At 37.5% G+C, this 10,000-nt stretch overlaps 4 non-coding genes across 4 annotated transcripts; 1 reads left to right on the top strand and 3 right to left on the bottom strand.

Annotated features, from left to right (window-relative positions):
- The first annotated feature begins 684 nt into the window (after positions 1–684).
- TRNAV-AAC (transfer RNA valine (anticodon AAC)) lies at positions 685–757 on the top strand. The gene has a single exon. It is a non-coding gene; the product is annotated as a tRNA-Val (tRNA).
- Positions 758–2,298: 1,541 nt separating this feature from the next.
- Positions 2,299–2,371, bottom strand: TRNAV-UAC (transfer RNA valine (anticodon UAC)). The gene has a single exon. It is a non-coding gene; the product is annotated as a tRNA-Val (tRNA).
- Positions 2,372–3,576: 1,205 nt separating this feature from the next.
- TRNAV-AAC (transfer RNA valine (anticodon AAC)) lies at positions 3,577–3,649 on the bottom strand. Its single transcript has one exon. It is a non-coding gene; the product is annotated as a tRNA-Val (tRNA).
- Positions 3,650–7,794: 4,145 nt separating this feature from the next.
- Positions 7,795–7,867, bottom strand: TRNAV-AAC (transfer RNA valine (anticodon AAC)). Its single transcript has one exon. It is a non-coding gene; the product is annotated as a tRNA-Val (tRNA).
- Between the last annotated feature and the right edge of the window lie 2,133 nt (positions 7,868–10,000).

The raw sequence follows: 10,000 nt of genomic DNA, 5'->3' as shown, positions 1-10,000 counted from the left end.
CAATACTAGAATCGCAACGCAAAGTGAATAGGTAAAATGGAAAAGAACGAATATCAGAAAATAAATATATATATATATATATATATATATATATATATATATATATATATATATATATATATATATATATATATGTATACACACATATATATATATACACACACACATACACACACACACACACACACACATATATATATATATATATATATATATATATATATATATATATATATATACATATATATATAACATATATAGATAAATACATATATAAAACATATATATATATATATATATATATATATATAGAGAGAGAGAGAGAGATGTATATATAAGTATAATATATATATATATGTATATATATGTATATATATATATACATTATATGTGCACACATTTTTTTTTATCTCGAGCGCGGGGGCTCACACATGGATATGTATAAATGAACATATACATACTTAGCCACATAAGTACATTTGAAAAGTAGTAAAGCATCCTGTATTCTTTCTCTGTAGATGTAATGGATAGTGGAAACATTTATATTCATGACAAAAGTAAAAGTAAAGTAATCCTACGTGTGCGAATGTGTTCCCGGGAAAAGGTTGTGACAACACCATTAACTAGGTTGACCGTTAAATGTTCACTTGGAAATTTCGGGAAATGAAAATCAGTCTTATGTAAGTGCTCATGGTGTAGTGGTTATCACATCTGTCTAACACACAGAAGGTCCCAGGTTCGAGCCCTGGTGAGCACAAAATCTTTTCATGATCCTCCGTCTCCGCGTCCCATTAGGGCCGGACTTTTAAGACTCTTCCGCCAGTGCTGTCGTTCCCGCTGGCGTCCGACCAATTCGGACTTTAGACAATCTTGCTTCGAACGCCTGACTTGTCTTTGACGATAGTCTACTGTAGCGTTGAAGATGCAAAATAGTATGTCATATTGGATAGAAAATGAAGGAGACAAAGATAGAATATTATTGCTCAATCAAAACTGAGAAGGCAAGATAGAAAAACTCCTAAGATGAGGAAATAAACAACCGAGAGAAGTTTTCACTCGAGATATTGATTGGTATAAAGCAGATATAAAAACAACAGTGGATTCCTTAGAAGTGTAGATCAACAGTCTGAAAAGAACCGCAAAAAGTCATGACACTGAACATTGAAGAAATTTCATATAGATATTCAGGCCTATGCTGCAATTTCTTGGTATATGACAATGCTGAAGAAGGATACTTTATTGAAGAAATATCTGAATCCAGTGAGACCCCACGCATGAGGTGTAGAAAATGAGCATGAAGTGGAAAAAATGCAATACTAGGAGCAGTTCAAGATAAACTTCATATGGTACAATTAACAGGAATTCCTCTGAGGCACATTCCACCTAGCACAACAATGCATCGCTACATGAAATCTGGCATGGAAAATATTTGCGACAAGAAATTAGAGAAAGTAAATCAGGAGATTGGCACGCATGTCTTTTCACTTTGATTTAATGATTCAATGGTCTGCTAAGATAAATTTTGATGATCTAGAAGCCACCCAACAGGTAATTATTGAGATTATCTGGTAAAAAAAATGTTTAGAGATATTGAAATATGAAATATAATTTGCTTTCAAGGTTCATTGCGTTGACATAAATAATATTTGTACTGCAACTTCGTTTCAATATTTTCCTTCACCTAGAGCAAGTTGGTGTAAAGTGGTTCAGATATTTTGTTCATGTTCAGAACCATGACGCCATTTTGATTTTCCCTCTAGGTAAAAATTAATATAAAAACACCATTATGTGTCTGTGATCCCTGAAAGAAAACCTTGCATCTGTTAAGAGAATTGTTGACTTCATTTGTTAGCATTCAGCTGCGACACCATTGTATTGTCGACATTCAGAGCAGCCATCGAGACTTAAAGAATATGTAAATGCTGAAATCGGAAGAAAACTTGACTTATCATAAAGGAAAAGTGGATTTTAAAAAACATTTCAGAGTAATCTTAAATAACCAGATGCCATTTCGAATCTGCTTTTCATAACCAGCTTTCTTCGTTTATTTTTATGTTCAAGGAAGTCAGGTCTTAGGTGTGGCATGACAAACGGATTTTCTTCTCTCTCTCTTTTTCTCCCCCTTTCTCTCTTTTTATATCCCTCTCTAAAAGGCTATTGTTATGTTTGATATGTCAGTTTATAACATCCCTAAAGATTTACTTTTTTATAACTTTCATTTTTGCGACGTCAGCCTCATATATCCCTTATTCTTATGTTTCATACTTGCCCATACATTTATTCTAACGTTCAAAAATATGCTCCCACCAGGGATCGAACCTGGGACCTTCTGCGTGTAAAGCAGACGTGATAACCACTACACTATGAGAGCTACACAAATATCAGACACCTTTTATTTTCACATTCACCATATTGCCACTTCCCATAACCTCACGCACATCTGTTCCTAGTTATTCCATTGACACACATACAGAGATACCAATTAGATTAACCAGAAGGGCTAATGCAAAGGAGGGCGACCCACCAGGCAGAAGAAAGGCCCATCTTGACCTGATTTGATCGATCTGCCCAATTCACGTTCTTGGTCGTCCTTCCATCAGGAGATGAGCCAAGTGTCTCCATATAGCCTCAGTTGACGGTCCCAGATTGTGCAAGTAACAAGTCTCATAGTGCACAGATAGGGGCATCTCCTGACACTCGAACTGAGAGAGTTCATGACTCCTTTTGCTAGACTAATCTGTTGACTTCCTGGTCTGACACATGAACTACATGTATCAGTCATGAACTACACTACTATGACATCACATTGATCCACGTACCAAATGAGCCGATTCTCCTAGGTCGTGGGTCTTGGACTTGGACCAAGAGGCATCTAGACCCAAGGGAGTCATCTCACTGCTAACTGCAACAAGAATTACCCCCAAGGTCTCCAAGACTCAGGTAAAATAGCAACATCAGTGAGTGATGTTGCTAGCAACGTCAGTGACCTAGGTATTACCAGTTGTTGTTCTGCATTGACCTTCTATGATAGCTCTACCAAGTATTTAGGCCATGCAAGTGTTGAAAAGTATTATTCCCAAAACAGGTTTACCTCACTCCTAAATTCACAGGGCAGCTAGACATGCACTCTCCACATTTTACAACACATTCAGTACCAGTATACAAGCTTACCCTTAACCCAGTAACATTTGTCAGAATTCCTCTTAGTGTCAGGATCTCCTTAAGTGATTCACAATGCACTGTGTCAAATATCTTCTTGAGATCGATGTAAGCTGCTAGTAGCTCACAACCATATTCTCGACGCTAATTATGCCCTGCATGACCAAGGGTACAGGGCTAGATTATCTGATGACAGCCAGAATGATATGTTTTCTACAAACCATGGTATCACAACCAGACTTTCAGCACTTCAACTGGGATGTTGCAAACCCACCGCCTTACCACCCTTCAACGTCGGAAGCTGTGTGTGTGTTCATTCACTCACACGCATTCATCCACGTGTATGTATATACACAAATAAGCATATATATAACCAAATATCTACAAAGCTTAGGTTTATTTATTAAGAAAACGCTCTGTGCTCACCAGGGCTCAAACCTGGGACCTTCTGTGTGTTAGACAGATGTGATAACCACTACATCATGAGCACATACATTTATATGTAATCATGCAATTTCTAAATCAAAGTAATGAGGAAAACATCACACTTTGAATGATCAAACTCTCTCTCTTGCCACAATTCAAATACGAAACCAAGCAGATTCCTAGACATCGAGTTACATTATCTTTTGTTTTCATCTATTACTAATCGAAAGTTCTATAAATGTATTAGCTGCATTTGTATAACTTTTATATTTTTTCAATAACCAGCAGCATCTAGACCTTTCTCAATGGCACTATTAGTTACTTTAGGCAAGGGTAATCGGAAGTACGTCATCTTTTTCTTTTCTGAGAGCCGTATTATGACTCTTGTTAATATTATACGTAAAAAGGTACCATACGATATAAGCTATGAAAAAGATGATTTAGCTGGTATTATATCCATTGTTCACGATAAACAAACTCAAAATCGCTTGAAATATGTATATAGCCAAGTATCATTTTCAAAGTAATAGGCAGTGTCTTTTTTTCCTTGTTAGCTGTGTATGTGTTCGTCCTTTTAGAAACTCTCACACAGATATATGCGTATTGATGGTTCGAATGTATGTTATTAAAATTCGTGAATCAAAGTATCAAAATTAGTTTGCGATATTCGCGAATATTTTTCATCTGAAAAAAAGAGTTTTCAGGAATCTGGCACCACTGCTGTGAAATGAACATGATGCAGCAGAGAGCCGAAGGAATACCTTGGCACAGCTGCTGAGTTGGCAACGCTGACCGAGAATAATCGCTCAGTTCTTGTTTTTAATTCCGTTATTTAAATGTCTATAAACTTTGTAAATAAAGTTGGATCAGAATATTCGTAAAGTAGTCAAATTATATACGCGATTGTGAATATTTAAAGATATGCGAATATATGCGTGAGTGTATATATACATACATATATGTATATATGTATATATATATATATATATACTTATGCATATATATATATATATATATATATATATATATATATATATATATGTATATATATATATATATATGTATATATATATATATATATATATATATATATATATATACATATATTTATATATGTATATATATGTATGTATACATGCATACATATGTATATGTATATGTGTATATATAAATATAGATAGATATTTATAGATATATATATATGTGTATATATAAATATGTATATATATACATATATATATATATATATATATATATATATGTACGTATATATATATATATATATACATATATATATATATATATATATATATATATATATATATGAATGTGTATATATGAATATGTTTATATATATATGTATATATATATATATATAAATAGATATATATATATATATATATATATATATATATATATATGTGTGTGTGTGTGTGTGTGTGTGTGTGTGTGTGTGGTGTGTGTGTGTGTGTATGTGTATATATGTGTACATACATACATTCATATATATATATATATGTAATTATGTATATATATATGTATTTTTATATGTATGTATATATGTATATATATATATATATATATATATATATATATATATATATATATATATATATATATATATATGTGTGTGTGTGTGTGTGTGTGTGTGTGTGTGTGTGTATGTATACACACACACATACATGTATACATATATTTGGGCGCAAGAGCTTGAAATACAAAAGGTATACTGCACTGTAGCTAGACCCAAGGCTTACTAACTAAACGCTTTACCCCCCCTCCCCCCCACCAGATTTAGCGCATTTTATAGTCATCTTTTTTTGTTCGTTTGTTTGGAGATTTCCGTTCCTAATGAGCGTTTTCTTTTTTGTTTACTTCGAGATTTCCCTTCCTAGTGAGCTTTTTTGTTTGTTTGTTTGTTTCAAGGGAAATTCCCTTCCTAGTGAGCGTTTTTGTTTGTTTGTTTCTGTGGAGATTTCCCTTCCTAACGAGCGTTTATGGTTGTTTCGAAATGCTTGTACTTCCATTGCAGCGGCCACACGAGGCGTTAAACGTTTTCATGGTGATGTTGCCTATAAATAAATAGAATAAATAGAATATTCATTTACATACATATACAAATGGATCCATACTCATATTCAGAGCCGGTTTGAACCTCGGCGGCACACGCTGGGCTTGCAGGCGTGTCGAGATGCATGCAGATGAAAGGCGTCAGTCACACAGAGCGGCGGCCGGCGTCTTGAGGGCAGCGGGGAGCATGAGAGAAGAGACTGTTCGTCGCCATGGCAACCCTGCACGCTTCAAGTGGTCTGATCCTCGTGATGAGTCACACACCAGTGGATAAGGATCAGTTTGATACTGAAATATTTATCAATGAATCTGAAAAGCATCCATTTGGGACATGGACGAGGTTGTAAACATGCCGTGGGAAAGTCTGTCGTGTAGAATTCCGAACCCATTGTCGTCTTCGCCGCTGTTTGTGCCGTTTAAAGCGGCGACGCAACAACCAGACATGCTATCTGCTCCACATCCATCCATTAATGCATACCATTACCAAAAAGAAATGGGATCAACGTCGCGGTTACGTCGCGGCGCAAAACGCTTCGAGTGTACGATTGCAGCATTAAACACGCGGTGGCAGCCGCGGTTCAAACCGCCTCTTCTGAACGGGTCTTAATAACACCTGTACTGAACCCAACGGGCGTTAAACGCCGCGTTTGGGAACGCTCCGTGTGCAAGCCGCGAGCGTCTAACGCAATGTTAGACATGTTGGAAAGCACCTCATGTGAATAGGGGCTTAAAAAAAACTACATAAATGATATTACATATGGTATTAAACCAGCAAAATAAATGAAAACAAAAATACACAACTTCACTAGCAATTAATTTTTCTGTCCATGTCTTGGACGTGTCCACGTCTCGTCAACTATCCATAGAGCCACGCGAAGACCTTAAAAAGCAGTATATCATTCTTCATTGCTGAACATTGTGCATAATGTTTAAATAACATTTGAATGTTCTGTGCTGTTTAATAACCAGTGACAATAAACGGTGTAAAGACCTGAAACTTACTAGATTAAAGTGTATTAAAATTATCTGTATTGTTATTTTGTGGATGACCTAACATTGGAAACGGCAGATTTAGTTTATTGATAGATGATTGTTATGTCATTCATTTAACAAAAAAGTCAGGAAAAAATGAAATGGTTAAATTCTTGACCTTCTGAGGAGTCGCAGAAAAATATCTGCCGCATCTTGTCGACTTGCTGGGCCATCCATTCATGATGTATTTCAGCATCCTGGAGAGGAGGTAATATCAGACATCGAAGGAGATCCTGCAGAGTGGGATTTATGAGATCTACACGAAAGGCAACCATAAAAATAGGTGGAAGTGAAATTCGAATTTAGTCGAACTGACGACTGGCGCCTAAACTGAAAATCTAACCTCACCATCTATTAGAACACAGCATTCCGAATAACTTTTCTTCTCTTCCATTCCCACCATAAAGGAATATTTGAGACGCTAGAGAAGTTGTAAAATTAATAAATTCCAGGAGCTTCACCATCCGTCTCCTTCCAGCACCGCGAGAAAATGGCGAAAGAAAATCGTACGCGATAGTAGCGGATGGCGCATGCGAGGGAGATTGCATAAGCCAATAAGAGTCGCTCTTTTGCTCGACGTGACGTTAGACACTAGCGTCGAGGCTAACAGGGCCAATTAGATATGCAACAGATGATTACGTGACAACAGACACTGGTCCAAGGGGAAGGGGTTGAAATTCTAATCAGCTCCATCATGGCCAAGCCAGTGGATGAGATGTGAGATTAACTTTGATTTCTCCGCAAAATATCACACAAATACCAAAGAAAGTTTACTGTATTTATCGGATGGCAGTGTACTGTCATCCGAAATATGTTGCCCACAGCTTGACCCGTGAAGTAAAAGCTTAAGGTAAGGTGTTCTCCCTTACCGCACTAGGTCCACGTACCATCAGGCTTCACCGGAAAGGGAAACGGTATTTTTCTCTGTTTATCTTTCTTTTGTCGACAACCGTTCATTTCATCCACTGTACTCTCGACACTGGATCCTAACCAATACACTAGTCAGCTTTTATCTTCAGATAATGTCTAATTTATTAGATAATCTGACTACAAGGCCTACGTGCAAAGATACTCGTTTCCTTGATTTATATTTAGATGAAAACACGTTGTGCTCACCAGGTCTCGAACCTGGGACCTTCTGTGTGTTAGACAGATGTGATAACCACTACACCATGAGCACCTACATGTATTGATATTGCATGTCAGTTTCAATCATAGCATGGAGTGACATGCATGACACATTGTGTGAGGTTTTCAACCTCCCCCCCCACCATGGCTGGCCCATCTCCTACCCCCCTCCCTCCTTTCCCTCGTCCTCCTCGTCCCCTCGTATCCCCTCTTATTCGCCCTCTCCCTCTTTTTTTCGCTCTTACACTCCCGTCTGTGTTCACGCTAATTTCTCACTCTTCTCTTCTTTCCTCCTTCTAGTTCTACCTTCTCCCTTGCTCCCTAGCCTATCCTGTCTCCCTCCTATCCCTATCCTGCCCAGCATCCCGCAGTAATCCATAGGGGAGTCGAGCACAGTGGGCCACTTCCCCGCGCCAGCCTCCTTATTTTTACGATTTGATGTACTTTGTTTTACTTTGGCCATCTTTTTATATGTATTTTATATATTTTACCTTTTTATATTATTGTTGTAAATAAAGTTCTTTTGTAAATCTTTGGTTATCCACGTTATCTGGAAATTATTCACATGGTGTGCGGATAACAAAAAATCCGCATCTGCTGCGATTTCTTTTATCCCTTTTACCCACCCCTTTTTGAGGAACGAACGAGGCCCACATCTTTCCTCGGCCCCTAAGCCCGAAGTCTCCCGCTTCACGGGTGACCTCTTTCGGGTTCCTCTGTCACGTAACCTTACAATTGCATGACCAGCTGTCGTCTCTGCTTAATCAAATATCTTGTCATCATCAAGGCATATTTTCCCGTTTCCTTCCCATGCCAAACTGCGACTGTGTTCGCAAGCTGCTATCACACAAACGCACACACACACATGATTATAGAATCATAGCTATCGGTTATAGATATATCCTTATTCTCAGGTCTATGTGTATATTATTATATGAGTGATTAAAAAAAATTAAGTATATATATGTATACATATATATATATATATATAAATATATATATATATATATATTTATAATAAAAAATATATATATATGTATACATATATATATATATTTTTTATAATTATAAAAAAAAACACATGTATGTATATATATATATATATATATATATATATATATATGTATACATATACATTTTTTTTTCTATTTTTTTATAATCATAAAAAAATATATGTATACATATATATACATATTTTTTTTTAATCACTCATATAATAATTGAGAGGGCCGAGTCGCCTGTAACGCTTTGTTAATAACGCTGAGAAATTCACTCAGCATGGGGCGCTACGACATGCGCACTGACTTCCCTCTCTCTGCAAGATCAATTAGACCTGGGCAACACTTGCTAATCTCCGACGCAGGAGCTGAATAATGAAGGAGAATGCCACCACATCCGTCTCCGCCTGAAGGGGAAGCCCCGCGAACGTCTCGGGGGCATACCACGGCTTCTCCTTCACGATGGGTCGCCAGTCGTCGTCGGTGGCCAGGCACGACCTCCGACCGATCTTCGTGGAAATCCCGAAGTCAATGATGTGAGCGTCGGGATACCCTCCTCCGTCAAAAGTGATGATGCAGTTGTCTATTTTGAAGTCGGTATGAATGATACCAGCTTTGTGCAACTCATCAAGGCGTTTTGCAATGGCACGTAGCACCTGCAGCCACTGGATACCAGTAAACACGCTGTTATCCATGAGCTTGTCTACTGTGATTCCATCGATGTGCTCCATCACCAGGATTCCTTTGCGGAAATCGGTGCTGATTAGCTTAGGCGAACCACCGCGGCCATCCAGGTGAGCTAAGATGGCAGCCTCGTGGTACGTGACGAAAGCTCTCTGTTTGCAATGGTTCAACTTAGCAACGACGAGGCCTTCGTGCCCAGGCCACTGAGTCAGGAACACTTTCCCGTACCCACCTTTGCCTATGCACTTTGGGGATCCGTCACAGAGATTGCCTACGGCCTCACGCGCAGGACAATTGTACTCTTGTACGAGATCCGTCAACCCTGAAATAGGGAAATGGTTTGACGAGAAGGAACTCACTTCTAACGAGCTGTACACAGTCACTTTCGAAACCAGTTGAGAATCCTAAAATTTAGTGCAATACTAAACTTCTACTTTTATAAATCTGATACCAAGCCAGATTTTCTTTACCTCTTGGATTATCAACATCGGATTTCATTTAAA

The sequence above is a fragment of the Penaeus japonicus genome, unplaced genomic scaffold (assembly GCF_977035675.1).
Source record: "Penaeus japonicus unplaced genomic scaffold, GWHDUDI00000001_assembly GWHDUDI00000012, whole genome shotgun sequence".
Taxonomy (NCBI): Eukaryota; Metazoa; Arthropoda; class Malacostraca; order Decapoda; family Penaeidae; genus Penaeus; species Penaeus japonicus.
This window is presented reverse-complemented; position numbering and strand designations above follow the sequence as displayed.